Source organism: Centruroides vittatus, unplaced genomic scaffold (genome assembly GCF_030686945.1).
Source record: "Centruroides vittatus isolate TY-2023 unplaced genomic scaffold, ASM3068694v2 contig_343, whole genome shotgun sequence".
Classification (NCBI taxonomy): Eukaryota; Metazoa; Arthropoda; class Arachnida; order Scorpiones; family Buthidae; genus Centruroides; species Centruroides vittatus.
In genome coordinates, this window is record NW_027122168.1 from 20,095 (window position 1) to 33,630 (window position 13,536).

A 13,536-nucleotide genomic window follows, 5' to 3' on the forward strand; every position below is an offset into this window, starting at 1 on the left:
GCAATAATGTATGACGTCTTTGTTCATTTTAGGCCAATAAAACTGCGTCTGTAATTTTTTCTCAGCTTCTTCGCTCCTAAGTGTCCCGAACTCGGAATACTGTGGAACAGCTTCAAAACGTATTCGACCATAATTTTAGGGATGACTAATCTGTCCCGAGTTTCGTTTCTTTCCGGATTCGTCTTTCTATGATATAAGGTTTGATCTACGTCTAAATAAAACTCGCTGTCATCCGTGTTCAGACTCTGTTCCTGCGGGGATAAATTTTCCGTTAGGCGTCGTCTAATTTCTTTACAAAAAGGGTCCTCCGATTGTTGTACCCGAATCTGAGCTTTACTATATATTGGACGTATCTCGTTTATTTGGGCTACAGGTACTCGACTTAATGCGTTCACATTAGCATGTGCTTTTCTGAGCGTCAGGGAAAAGCATTGCGTTGGTTTAACATATGATCGCGACGTTTCGTTTTGTTTTTCGTTTTCTGCTGTGAAAAATGTGCCAATCTTAATTCCTTTCTTTGGTTGTTTTGTTCGCATGCGATTCCTTTTTCGTTTTTTCTTATTTCCCATTTTGCTGAGATTGTGGCAGAACAAATTGCATCGAATTCTTCCATCTTTACTGCAGAGTTGCAGGCTATTTACCTAGCCTTAAAATATATAATTAGTAAAGGTCATCGTCGCTGTGTTATTTACACTGACTCAGTTAGTGCACTTCAGGCTTTGATCTCACATGAACCTAGTTCTCACTCTATAGTGATTAAAATTCGCAAACTGTTTTGCCATCTTATTGCGAGTAATATTCTTGTAAAATTTTGTTGGGTCCCAGGCCATGTAGGTATAAGAGGGAATGAAGAAGCTGACGCAGCTGCAAAGTCAGCAAGTCCTTCTCAGCATAGAATGTTTATTGAAGGAGGTGACTTGAAGCTGGTCGTTAAAAAACGAGTAGCAGAGAGATGGCAAAATGTGTGGAACGAACAAGTCCACAATAAGCTTTACGAGATCAAACCTATAATAGAAAATTGGACACACAACAAACAGTATGACAGGAGATCCGAGGTCATTCTTACTCGTTTGAGAATTGGACACACTCGACTGACTCATCAATACCTTCTGACGGGTGATGACCAGCCTGTTTGTCAGTATTGCAATTGTACTGTAAGCGTTAAGCACATACTGAGCAATTGCATCGCCTCTGAAAGGATTCGTAGGCAGCATTTTGAAAATACAAGTTTTAAAGAGATTTTGGGCCAGAGGCCAAATGTTGATAAATTACTGAACTTTCTAAAAGTTACAAGTATTTATAAACAGATTTAGTTGTTTGTTTATTTTATATTTACACCTTGTTACTACATACATTTTAATTGTTATTTATTTTTGTTATCGGTTCTACGTTTTTTTTTGTTTATTTTCTGTTGTTTTATTTTGTTCTATTTTATTCTATTTATTATTGTTATTTATTTATGTATTTATTTATACCACGTGTTGTGGCGCAGCTTGGCCTGTGTTGCCTTTGTGCCAAAAAACTATTACCAACCAACCAACCAACATTATTATGTACGTTCGCCGATCCCCAGAACGTAACTTCGTTACCGGTAGGGAAAATAAGCTTCGCATTTTTTATCGAAATCGTAAGGTCGTATTTCTCAATCACGTCTCTACCTAGGATCCCGTCATTAGGCTCTGTTATTTTGGGGTTCACTACATAACAATCGTGTCTAAAATTCAATTGCCCGATTGTAAATGCTAAATCGAATTTTCCGATCATCTCTATTGTGTGTCCTGTGACACTGAGTAACTCTACCTCTCTGGTTTCAGCTTTCTTCAACTCACGTAAGCTCGAAAAGAAATCTTTTGATATCAAAGAAACTGCCGCGCCTGTGTCTATCGTTAATTTCGCCCTTTTATTCTCGATTTCACAGACTAAAGTGCAAGGGGGTAAATTTTCATTTATTAATTTAGATTCTCCAACACCCGATAAACGAGTAGCTTTACGGGGATATACTACTATTTGCTTTAAATCTCGACACTGTTCTTTTGCTTTCACCGAAGTTATTCTACTTCCGCCTCGATTAAACCCTACACTATTTTTATTTAACTCCTGTGATACATTATTTGTTTGCCGAAGGCTTTCCTTTGGACTGGGCAACACTAAGTATTTAGGAAAGGTCGCGCTATCTAAGGCCCGCTCGGCATTAGGGTTGTTCATGAACCAGCCTTGCATGTAACGCGTCAGGTTAAAAGGCAAGTATTCAGAGTTCTGATCATCCCTAGGCCCTATCTGTCTATACTGTTCTCAATAGATGGGCAAATGTTTCCGATATCGCGGCGAAAACGGATTATTTATAACAGGAACCTGCCATTCTGGAGCGTTAGAGTTTCCTCTTTACACCCCTCGATTGGGTGGAGAGAAGGTATTTCTTCCATACCAATCGGGTGGTGGGGGCGACGCATAAATTCGACTATCTAACCAATTTGGAGTGGATCGCCGATAATTTGTTGGTCTCCATTCGAAATTTGGCCTAAAAGGAAATGAATTATATTTGGAGTATCGTCTAGAAGGAATCTGGGCAGAATAATTTAATGACGATCGGTTATTTGTGGGAAAACGCGGTTGTTGTAAGCGCTGCGGCTGTGCGAATCGGCGTTGAGAGCTCGAATAGGTATTGGGGTTACCTACTTCCTGTCTCCCTCGTAACGCGGGTGATGGCATTCGTTTATTTTGATTGGATTCCTTTACCCGCACACTAGTTGTTTGCGCTGTAGAGGACCGATTGTCTAATCTCTTCAATCTCTTCCCTAACATTTCTATCTGTTTAGCGATTTCACTTATTTTTGCTTCTAATGCATCTTCCTTATGGGGTTTTGTCTTGTCGGCTTTTGTTGGAGAATTCTCTGCCAACTCCTCTACGTTTCCTATATAATTCCGCTGTTTGTTAGTCAATTGCTCAATTGTTTCCTCTCTTATTACTATTTTTAAAGCTTCCGAAAATGTAGCTGGGTCATGGGTCATTACGTTACGTTTCATTTTTTCATTTAAGCCGTGCAAGAATTAAATGCGGAGCTTCTCGTCCAATTCTTGTTGCTGACACCGTTTGATAATGGCATTTTCTTGTTCGTTTGACCCGGTTCGATTTACAATTATCACACTAACTAACATTTGTAACCTAACGGCGAATTCTTAAACTCTTTCATCTTTGCGTTACGTGCACACGTGGAATTTCTGTACCCTAATAGAATATGGTTCTCGGTCAAATCTACTTATCATTAAGCGTTTAAAGCTTGCGTACTCCGTTACTTCCTTCATTTGGAGGTCGCGCCACGCAAAATCTCTCGCTATCCCTGTTGGTTTACACTTAGCAATGCTCAAACATCGTCTAGAGGTCCAACCTGCTAGTCCTGCGACTTCCCCTAACGTATCGAAAAAATCTGTTACGTGCTCCGCGTCTCCCGAGTAGGTAGGTACCATCCCACTAAAGGCTGAAAGGGCGTTAATCGAGCCACCGCCTAGGTCGCGAGTTGGCGCTGGAGAACCTGTCTCTGTTTCCATGGTTCCTTCCCACTTTTTTCTCGGCTTCCTCAACAATTATTGTGGGACGGAAATTGTTTTCAATTGTTGCAAAAACAATCAGAAAAATCCCGTTTCTTGACACCAGTGTGAGGTTAGCCTGTTGGGAGAAAGTGTCATGACAACCTAGCGGTCAGCACTGCCATGTGGGAGTAGAGAAAATTTACAAAGAGAGGTTTTCCATCTTAAACCGTTTATTAAATATTAAAAAAGGCGCTTACAACTACTATTAAAGTTTGACGTAAGGCCTATCCGAAGGGTGAAGCAATCCATGAAAAAAGTTGAATTGAGTGATCCGATGATCTATTCCTCCTCCGGCGAAAGTGATGTGAAGAGCGTCGCCCCCAGGGCGCACAGCACAACTTGAGAGGATGATTTCTCGTCGACAGGAAGTACCTGGGAGAAACTTGCCGGGAGTGGATGTCGAAGTCACACCTCAAAACGTCGTCCAAGCTTTCGTCGCTGGATAGCCGCAAAACTCTCGGAGCAGAGCACTCTGAACGGAGAACTGATGACTGCAGAGAACCTCACACCCTCTTTTTTTAGGGTTTTTGTAACTTTCCTTTGAGTCCCAGATCGGACATTTTGATAGGTCGATGCCGACTTGCCTCCACACTCCATTGGTCCTCCCCTTCATTACGAATTGTAATGAGATCGGAACCCAGGTCGTTGGATGAGTCAACATAGATCGAACATCTTCGATAGGAATGGAATTGTCCGTCGAAGTACTAAAATTCATCTATTGTTTTAACCTGAGAAGTCTGACTTTCTCGGAAATCTCTACAGACATTCTTTTTTATGGACATAAAATATTCATTTTTCATGGACATAAAATATTCATTTTTTTTCTGTTCGGTTTTTTTTCAACATAATAATAATTATTATTATAATAAATTTATTTGCTTCTATTACAAAGCAATGAAAAAAATTTCTTTTTCTTTTTTTGCACAAATTCTAGACCCATTTCCAAAGCTTCATAGTTTATATTCAAAATATTTTCTGTATAAATATATAAAATTTCTGTTACTACTAGCTGCTGGATATAAATGTGAAACTATACAATATAAAAAACATTGATTATCTAAGCATTTTATTTTTAATATGCAAAGTTTGTGAACTAAATGTTTTAGAAGAATAATATGGCCACATTCTCTAATTTCATTTTTATATATTCCAACTAGCTGACCCGGCCACACGTTGTTGTGGCTCAAAATGTATCTATTATAAATGTATAACACTTCCCCCGTGGGGGTAATTTAAAAAAATTCCTTCTTAGTGTACATTTTCTTGTCGTATCCTATTAAAACGCAATCAAAAACGCATCTAAAATAGTATAATAAAAGCCGAGTTCTTCACAGTAAGCCTTAATTTCGTCACTTTTCCCGCTGGGGAATATCGAAAAATCCCTTTTCAGTGTATATTCTGTTGACGTAACCTATTAAAATGCAATTAAAAACGCAAAAAACCGCATGTAAAATAGTATAATAGAAGCCGAGTTCTTCACGGTAAGCCTTAATCCCGTCCATCTCCCCCACTGGGGGAATTTCGACATGTATATTATATAAAAACACGTGCGTATTCGAATGCAACGTTGTGTCAAAATTTCAAAGGAATCGGTAGGAACAAACGAACATTATATTTTATTTATACTTATATTATACGTATTATACGTTATATTAAATATTTTATTTATATAGTTAGATAGAAAATGATCTGCTTCAGTCCATTCTCACAGAAAAGCATAATGCCTCACAGAAAAGCAAACTTAGGTCGTCGGAAGTTAGCACTATCTGTTGGACATAAAAGCCTTAATCCAAATATAAATATATTTTTGAAAGGGGGAAATGGTGTAGGGGTATGAAAAATAGATAGTAGCCGATTCTCAGACCTACTGAATATGCATATAAAATTTGGTAAAAATCGGTAAAGCCGTTTCGGAGGAGTACGGTAACAAAAATTGTGAGACGAGAATTTTATATATAAGATATTGACATCTATAAATATAACTTTTTAGTATTTACTCTGATCCATATTTTATAAACTCCTCAATATAATTTAGAATTGTATCAAATGCATTTATTAATTTTTCACCAATCATATATGAGGACAAAATATGCTCCACATGGCTAGAAAAATATACATCTTGATACTCTGTGATATCATCCTCTTTATATTTTAAAAATTTAATTTTGTTTGTATAAGGAAATTATTAATTAATTTAAAAACTATCATTAACTTAATTATAATAAATATTTGATGTTATTTTTTCAAAACAGACAGCTGGATCAATATTTTCTAAAATAAGAGCCTTATAAGTTTTGGCATACCCTCTAAAAGCTTTTTCCTGTAAATTAAACATTTTGATCTAAATGTTCGGTAATTGCATCAAAAGCTTTTTTATATAATTTAAAGTCTTTAACATTGATATTATAATTGTTGCGGGGATAATTCCCTTTCATTTTCGTTAATGATATGTACCAAATCGACTTGAACTCGATGACTTCCATTGTTTGATTGTCGCATACTTTTATCTTAAACGGGTGAATTTTTGAATATTTGGCATTATCTGCAGACAGGTCTAAGTCAACCTTTTGTTTTTTTTATTCATCTTTGACATTTTTAGGTTTTGGCCCTCTTTTTTTACCAACATTCTGTTTCATATTAAAATCAAATTCACATTTTAAATAAATATTATACTTATTAAGTTATTTTAAAATAAAATTATTTTAAATAAAAATTATAATACTTACCATCAGACGACATGATTCTTTATTCGTTGTATTTGGAACTCTTGTAGGAGATGTTTTTCCCAGTCTGGAGCTGCAGCTTTTATACAGAAATATTAGGGTGTGGTCAACTGATTGTATATTGGGCGCAGTCGTGTTTATGAAAAGGAAATAGATCTAATTGGTTAATGTTACCTATGGTAGCAAAGTTGACAACAGGGAAATTTTTTCTTCCCTACGTTCTAGACGGCGACGGGAAGTTTATTTCTACCCTATGTTAGACGTGGCTGTGTTTCCAGTCATCATCACAAAAAACAAAACAAAAAAATTATAATAAATACAAATAAAAAAATAGGATAACTTACTTTGTTACTGAGCTTTTTTCCTTCAACCTTCTAAGTCGTCTATGTGCTTATATCCCTTCCATTCTAATTCCAATGTGAATACTATGCTGCTGGAATTCACGTATTTCGATATTATCCAATTCAGAGTTATTTCAGATCTGTCATTAACCTGGCATATAAAACAAATGTTTTGTCTTCTTGGCATATATTTCCAACGACCCATTTAGTATTTTTCATTTTTTGTCCTTTCTCATATTTACGTTTACATATCACTGTTTCATCTATTTCCACCGTTTTGCCAACACCTTTTATTTTAAACGTCAGATTATGTAAAGAAACTAACATAATGAAACGTGTGTGATTCGACCAGTCTATGCCTGCCTTTTTAGAAATACCCGAAGAAATTGTTGAATTACTCGTCATGCACTCTAAACCAATATAGTGTTAGTAATTTTTATTGGTGAAGTTGGATCAATCGAGCCAGCAAGGGTGAAAACGGGAGACGAACTAAACTTCTATACGTCTTCACTCCACTAAGAAGAACCACACACAGACCACCAACCAATGGTCATTAACATAGAGGCAAGAATTCCCAGGGACATGAGAAACAAAGGAAAATAAACACTGTCACCGTACATCACAATATATCTGTCAAAAGAACATGTGACAAACTTTAACACGTGACAGCCACATGTCTAACATATTAGTGCCAGTAGTAGTCAAATGACACATACGAATCACAAAAATTGTCAAGTAAATTCAATTTGTTGTATTTATAAGTAATTTTTAGGTAAATAAGTGTTATAAGTAATAAGTTTAGTGTTTTTGCAATTATTCTATGTTATTAATAATTTTTGAAATAATGCGACACTGAAAGTATTTTGAAAGATTTTTTATTTTTACTTTCATTAATACAGAGAAATCATTTAAATTTTACAATTTAAGTGTATCCACTTTTTCTTTTAGTTTATCTAAACCAAGACACAATTCTGCCATTAAGTATAGGAATAAATTTTCACGATGGGTAACGATGTAATTACGATCTAATTTTTGATATTTTATAATGTAACACCAAGAAAGCTGACATTGAAATTCGTCAATGAACTCTTGGTCAAGCTTTTGATAACGGGAAACAAAATTCCAGTTTAGGAAGTCTTGTATTTGACGTAAAGTTGAGGTTTTTAATTGTTGGTATTTTAAGAGTTTTTTAATATCAAATTTATGTACGTAGCCAATAATAAAAGCATCCGAAAGAATTTGGTGTTCGGCTACTTTATTCCAATCAAGATGGTCGAAAAAAGTTGTAAGGAAATGATCATTTAATATCTGATATTGACATATTAAATCCCATTTTGCATAGTTAATATGGTCCATAATAAATGAGGGTAGAAATTTGTAATTTTTCCATATGTGGTTCCAATTTAATTTATTCGCGAATTCCCTAATAAACTCTTCAGATAAATTACGTCGTCGACTAATTGTATCCCAGTGGACATAGTTTTGAAATTGACGAATAACGTTTTCGTCTATGGCCGAAGATGAGAAAGCTTTCCAGTCAATTTGGGGTTGTGTAGCGTCTATAAAGAAATAAAACATTTTATATTATTTGCTGTTTTATTCAAGTACATATTATGTATACATATAAGAGTGTACATTCTTGAGTATAAAATGAGGATTACATATATTATATTTGAGTACATACAAAATAATATCAAATATTTAATTTTTGTTACAAGTAGTTATGATCATTATGAGTTCCAAAATTTTCTTTTTTTCAGATACAGTATCTTCTTTTTTTTCAGATACAGTAATTTCGTCTTCAAAAACTACTTTTTTAGTAATATTATAGTCTTCAGTATCAGAATCAGACACAGAATTTCTTTACAATCATCAAAATTTATTTTTTGAGAAAAGGTACAGTCGCCAAACCCTTGTTCATTTCTGTCTGTCTCGCTTAATGATTCCATTTCTAAAAATACTGGATGTGAGATTTTTTCGAAGATAATTTGTGCAATGGCAGTTCCACGTTCAATAACAATATTTTTGGGGCCAAAGTTGTACATCATCACCCCAATATTTCCACGATAGTCGGAATCGATGATGCCTGCATTTATTATTATGTTATCTAGTGACAAAGAAGATTTTGGAGCCAATCTGATATAACATTTATTATTAGGTATTTCGATGGCCAGATCAATAAAAATAATTTTTTGTTCATTCGAGTTTATTTCAAAACCCTTGACACAAAAAATGTCATATCCTGCTGCTCCCTCTGAAGCTTTAGTGGGAATTTTAGCAGCCTCGCTTAATTTTTTAAAATATACAATTTCTAGAAAATAAAATATTTATTATTACATTTATAAACATTAATATTACATTTATATTTTATAAAATATTACATTTCATACAATTACATTTTATGAAATATTTGTTAAATATTGGTAATGTTATTTTATCATTTATTACAAAAAATTTACATTCGTATATTTTATTATTTGGTAATTTTAATGATGCCGCTTTATTACATGTTTGTTTTAAACACGAGTAAGTTTTACTACAAATACTATGTATTATATAACTACATTTTCTTTTGTATACTATTATAAAGCCATATTGTGGAAATGATGAGGAATCTGCAAAATTAAAAGTAAAAATTGTAGTGCCCAAATGATAGTGCATCTATTCCATTATCTAAAATAAATTTTTTATCGTAAAATGGAGAAAGGGAAATTTTATTTTGTAGATATGTTGTTACTATATGATTTTTGCTTTGAATTCCATATTGTTGATGCCTTAATAATTCTGTATTAAACAAAACTTCTTTATATTTATCATGATTAAATGTTTTTACAACAGATTTTTTAATTCCCTTGGCAGTTTTCTTATTTTGTTTATCGAAAATATAGGAATACATTTTTGGTTTCAATGAGCAAAATTCAATTATAGGTTTCGATAATGTTTCATCTTTAAAATATCCTAGTTTACTTTTGTTCGCTTCGTTATATAATTTATGGTTTTTAGGGTAATTACTAAAATCGAAGATATCCGGGAATGATTTAAAATCTTCGTATACATCATTTGTATATATTTGAAGTGTTAGTGAATCCGTATCGGTATATAATAAATGTACGTTTTTGCCATATCTATTTTTAAATATTTTATAAAATGTTTCGTAAATATGCAATTTACTTAATTCTAATACGCAAAAACCAATATAAATTGGTTTGTCTAGAATTAAATTAGGTTTTTTCATTTTAAAAATAGTAAGGTTATCATTTATAATTTTGAAATTTTCTACAGATGGCTTAGCTAGATATCTGCGATACTGATTTAATGTCGTGGCTGCTTTTAGGTTAATACGTTTTCTTACGTTTTGACACGTTTTGCCAAAAAAACTATTATTCATTAATTTAAAAAATGATTTGTCAAAATCGTTAGTCGATTCTTGTCTTTTTTTATTATTAAAATATATATATTTTTTAAGCCATGCACTTTGGGAAAATGCCAATACTCTATGAATTTTAGTTATTATTAGACCTTCCTCTAGATAAAATTTTAAATTTCTATAATGAATTACATAGTTTGTTTTATCAAAAAGAGTAGGAATTAGTTTTTTATTATTACTATATTTTAAATTTAATTTTTTTAAGACTGTTTTTTGGTAATTGGATAATAAATTGTATGGGATATGTGTGTGTTCAGCAGCGAGTGGCAAATTATCATGTCTGTCATGAATAATTTCAGGATATTTTAAATCAACCTCTAAGATATATCCTATACTATTTTTATTTGATATATTAGGTATGTCTAGAGCATCTATTTCATCTTTGTGCAGCCATCGAAAATTATTTACGGGTAAATATGCACTCATTACGAATCCGTAAAGGTTATTCGCATCTATCGACAGAATATAATTATGAGGTTGATTTTTATCATATGTGTCGGGTATTAATGGATTATTTGCTTTTGCAAATCTTTTTCCCGCTAAACTTATTCCGCCCCTAATTCCACTTTCAATGAAAAGGTACATATCTAAATCATTAAATAATTCCAATTGGATTTTAGTCATTTTTAAACCACAGTTCCATGTTAAATCGGGCGTAGTTATGAAATATACAGGATCCAAATTATAATATGTTAAACTTAATTTTCTGAAATTCTGAAATATATCTGCCAATAATACTGTATCAACATATTGGTATAATTTTAAATAGTCTTTGAAAGTTTTACAATTAAATTTATCCCAAACTAATTGAGCATGATTGTAATCATCATCTGTAATATTTTCTCCTAATAATTCATTATAAAAGCATTTTTTTGGGGGTAGTTGTATTTCATTTAATATTTGCTTATTTTTAAAATAGGAATACGGAAAAATTCCTTTCCTTTTTAATAATTCTCTATATTTGCTGCGACGAAAAAAATGATTAAAAATTGGAAAATTATAATTTGCATTTTTTAAATTGTCAGTCAAAACTGAAAGAGAAGAATTTAAAAACTGAAAACTGTCAATAAATTTAAAATAATCTAATGAAAATGTTGTAAATTTTTCAGAATTTATAGGAATAATTTTGATTTTTGAAAATAATTTAGAGGGAATATTTTTAAAAATTAAATGCGAATCATAACCTGAAAAATTGTGCAATATAATGGGGATAAACGTTTTTAGTCGGTAATTTAAATTGCAGCAATTATGGGCCCACCCCCGAAAAAGACCTGTCTGATGATCGTGATCCATTACACGCAGATCATTATCACCAAATTTTTCTTTACAAATATGACACAAATGTTTAAAATTATTGGAAACAGTATTTAAATTAATTTCAACATTGCGATTTATTTTATCTAACAAATTATTCAGCTGCATTTGAATATCAATTAAAAAATTATTAACAACATTATCTCCACAATAAAAATTAGCATATATTATTTTATCCTCATTTTCAATAATTATAATGGAATAACATATAGGTTTATGAATTTCAACAATTTTAGTACAACTTATTTTAGGGTCTATTTCATCAGAAGATACCTGTTCCAAAATTGATTCAAAATCTGCATATATACAGATTGCATGAAATAATGACTTTTCATGTGAGTGGAACTTTACAATTGTATTGTCTCCTTTTGGAGTAGATACTTTTTGATATTTATGATTAGAACAAAATTTTATATGATCGTTTAAAGTAGTTTTTCTTTCAAAACCATTTAAACAGAGTTTACAAAATTTTCTTGCTGATGATTTATCAGACATTAGTCTATTAAAATTCCGGATTAAAAAAAATGAGATTTATACAATAACAAATTAATTTCTTTTTCAAATTGAAATTTACTTATATAGATTGGATAAATTAATTTCTTTTCATACCCATATACATGAATACTTAGACAATTATTTTTCTCAAATGTGGGAATATTTTTCACATTTATGGGAAATTTTAAACGGTTTATATTTAAATATTTTAAATATTTTCTATATAAATAAATAGAATTTCTGTTACTACTAGTTGAGGGATATAAATGTGCAACTATACAATATAAAAAACATTGGTTATCTGAGCACTTTATATTTAATACACAACGTTTGAGAACTAGATGTTTAGGAAGAATAATATGGCCGCAGCCACCAATTTCATTTTTATATATCCCAATATTGACATCTATAAATATAATTTCTTTTAGTATCCACCCTGATCCATATTTTATAAACTCTTCAATATAATTTAGAATTGTATCAAATGCATTTCGTAATTTTTCACCAATCATATATGAGGACAAAATATGCTCAACATGGCTAGAAAAATATACATCTTGATACTCTATAATATCATCTTCTTTATATTTTAAAAATTTAGTTTTTAAATTAATTAAAAATTTCCTTCTACAAACAAAATTATCATTAACTAAAATATCATAAATATTTGATGTTATTTTTTCAAAACAGACAGCTGGATCTATATTTTCTAAAATAAAAGCCCTATAAGTTTTGGCATACCCTCTAAAAGCTTTTTTCCTTAAATTAAACATTCTGATCTAAATGTTCAGTCATTGCATCGAAAGCTTTTTTATATAATTTAAAGTCCTTAACATTGATATTATACTTGTTGGGCGGATAATTCCCTTTCATTTTTGTTAATGATATATACCAAACTGACTTGAATTCGATGACTTCCATTGTTTGATTGTCGCATACTTTTATCTTAAATGGCCGAATTTTAGAACATTTTGCAGTATCTGTAGACAGGTCTAGGTCAAACTTTTGTTTTTTTGATTCATCTTCGACATTTTTAGGTTTTGGACCTCTTTTTTTGCCCACATTCTGTTTCATATTAAAATCAAATTCACATTCTATATAAATATTAAGTAATTAAGTAACTTATTAAGTAATATTAACTTATTAAGTAATTTTAACATTTAAAAATATTTTAAATAAAAATTATAATATTACCATCAGCAGACGACATGATGCTTTATTCGTTGTCTTTGGAAGTCTTGTAGAAGATATTTTTCTCAATCTGGAGTTACAGCTTTTATACAAAATAATAGGGCGTGGTCAACTGATTTTATCTTAGGTGTGGCCGTGTTTATGAAGGAAAAATATATTTAATTTCGGGCGTGGCGTGGCAGGTTGAGAATTTAAAATAACTATGTGACCATAAATTATACTTACGAAATAGTTGGGCGAGGTCATGTTTGTGAAGGAAAAATATATTTAATTTCGGGCGTGGCAGTTGTAGAAAGCAGGTTGAGAATTTAAAATAACTATATGACCATAAATTATACTTACGAAATAGTTGGGCGAGGTCATGTTTTTGAAGGAAAAATATATTTAATTTCGGGTGTGGCAGTTGTAGAAAGCAGGTTGAGAATTTAAAATAATTATATGACCATAAATTATACTT

The 13,536-nt window shown here is 31.9% G+C and overlaps 1 long non-coding RNA gene across 1 annotated transcript; it reads right to left on the reverse strand.

The window, feature by feature from the left end:
- Positions 1-8,510: 8,510 nt before the first annotated feature.
- LOC136974135 (uncharacterized) lies at positions 8,511-13,183 on the reverse strand. Its single transcript, XR_010880608.1, has 2 exons — positions 13,083-13,183; positions 8,511-8,963 (listed from the first exon to the last, which is right to left on the reverse strand). It is a non-coding gene; the product is annotated as an uncharacterized lncRNA (long non-coding RNA).
- Between the last annotated feature and the right edge of the window lie 353 nt (positions 13,184-13,536).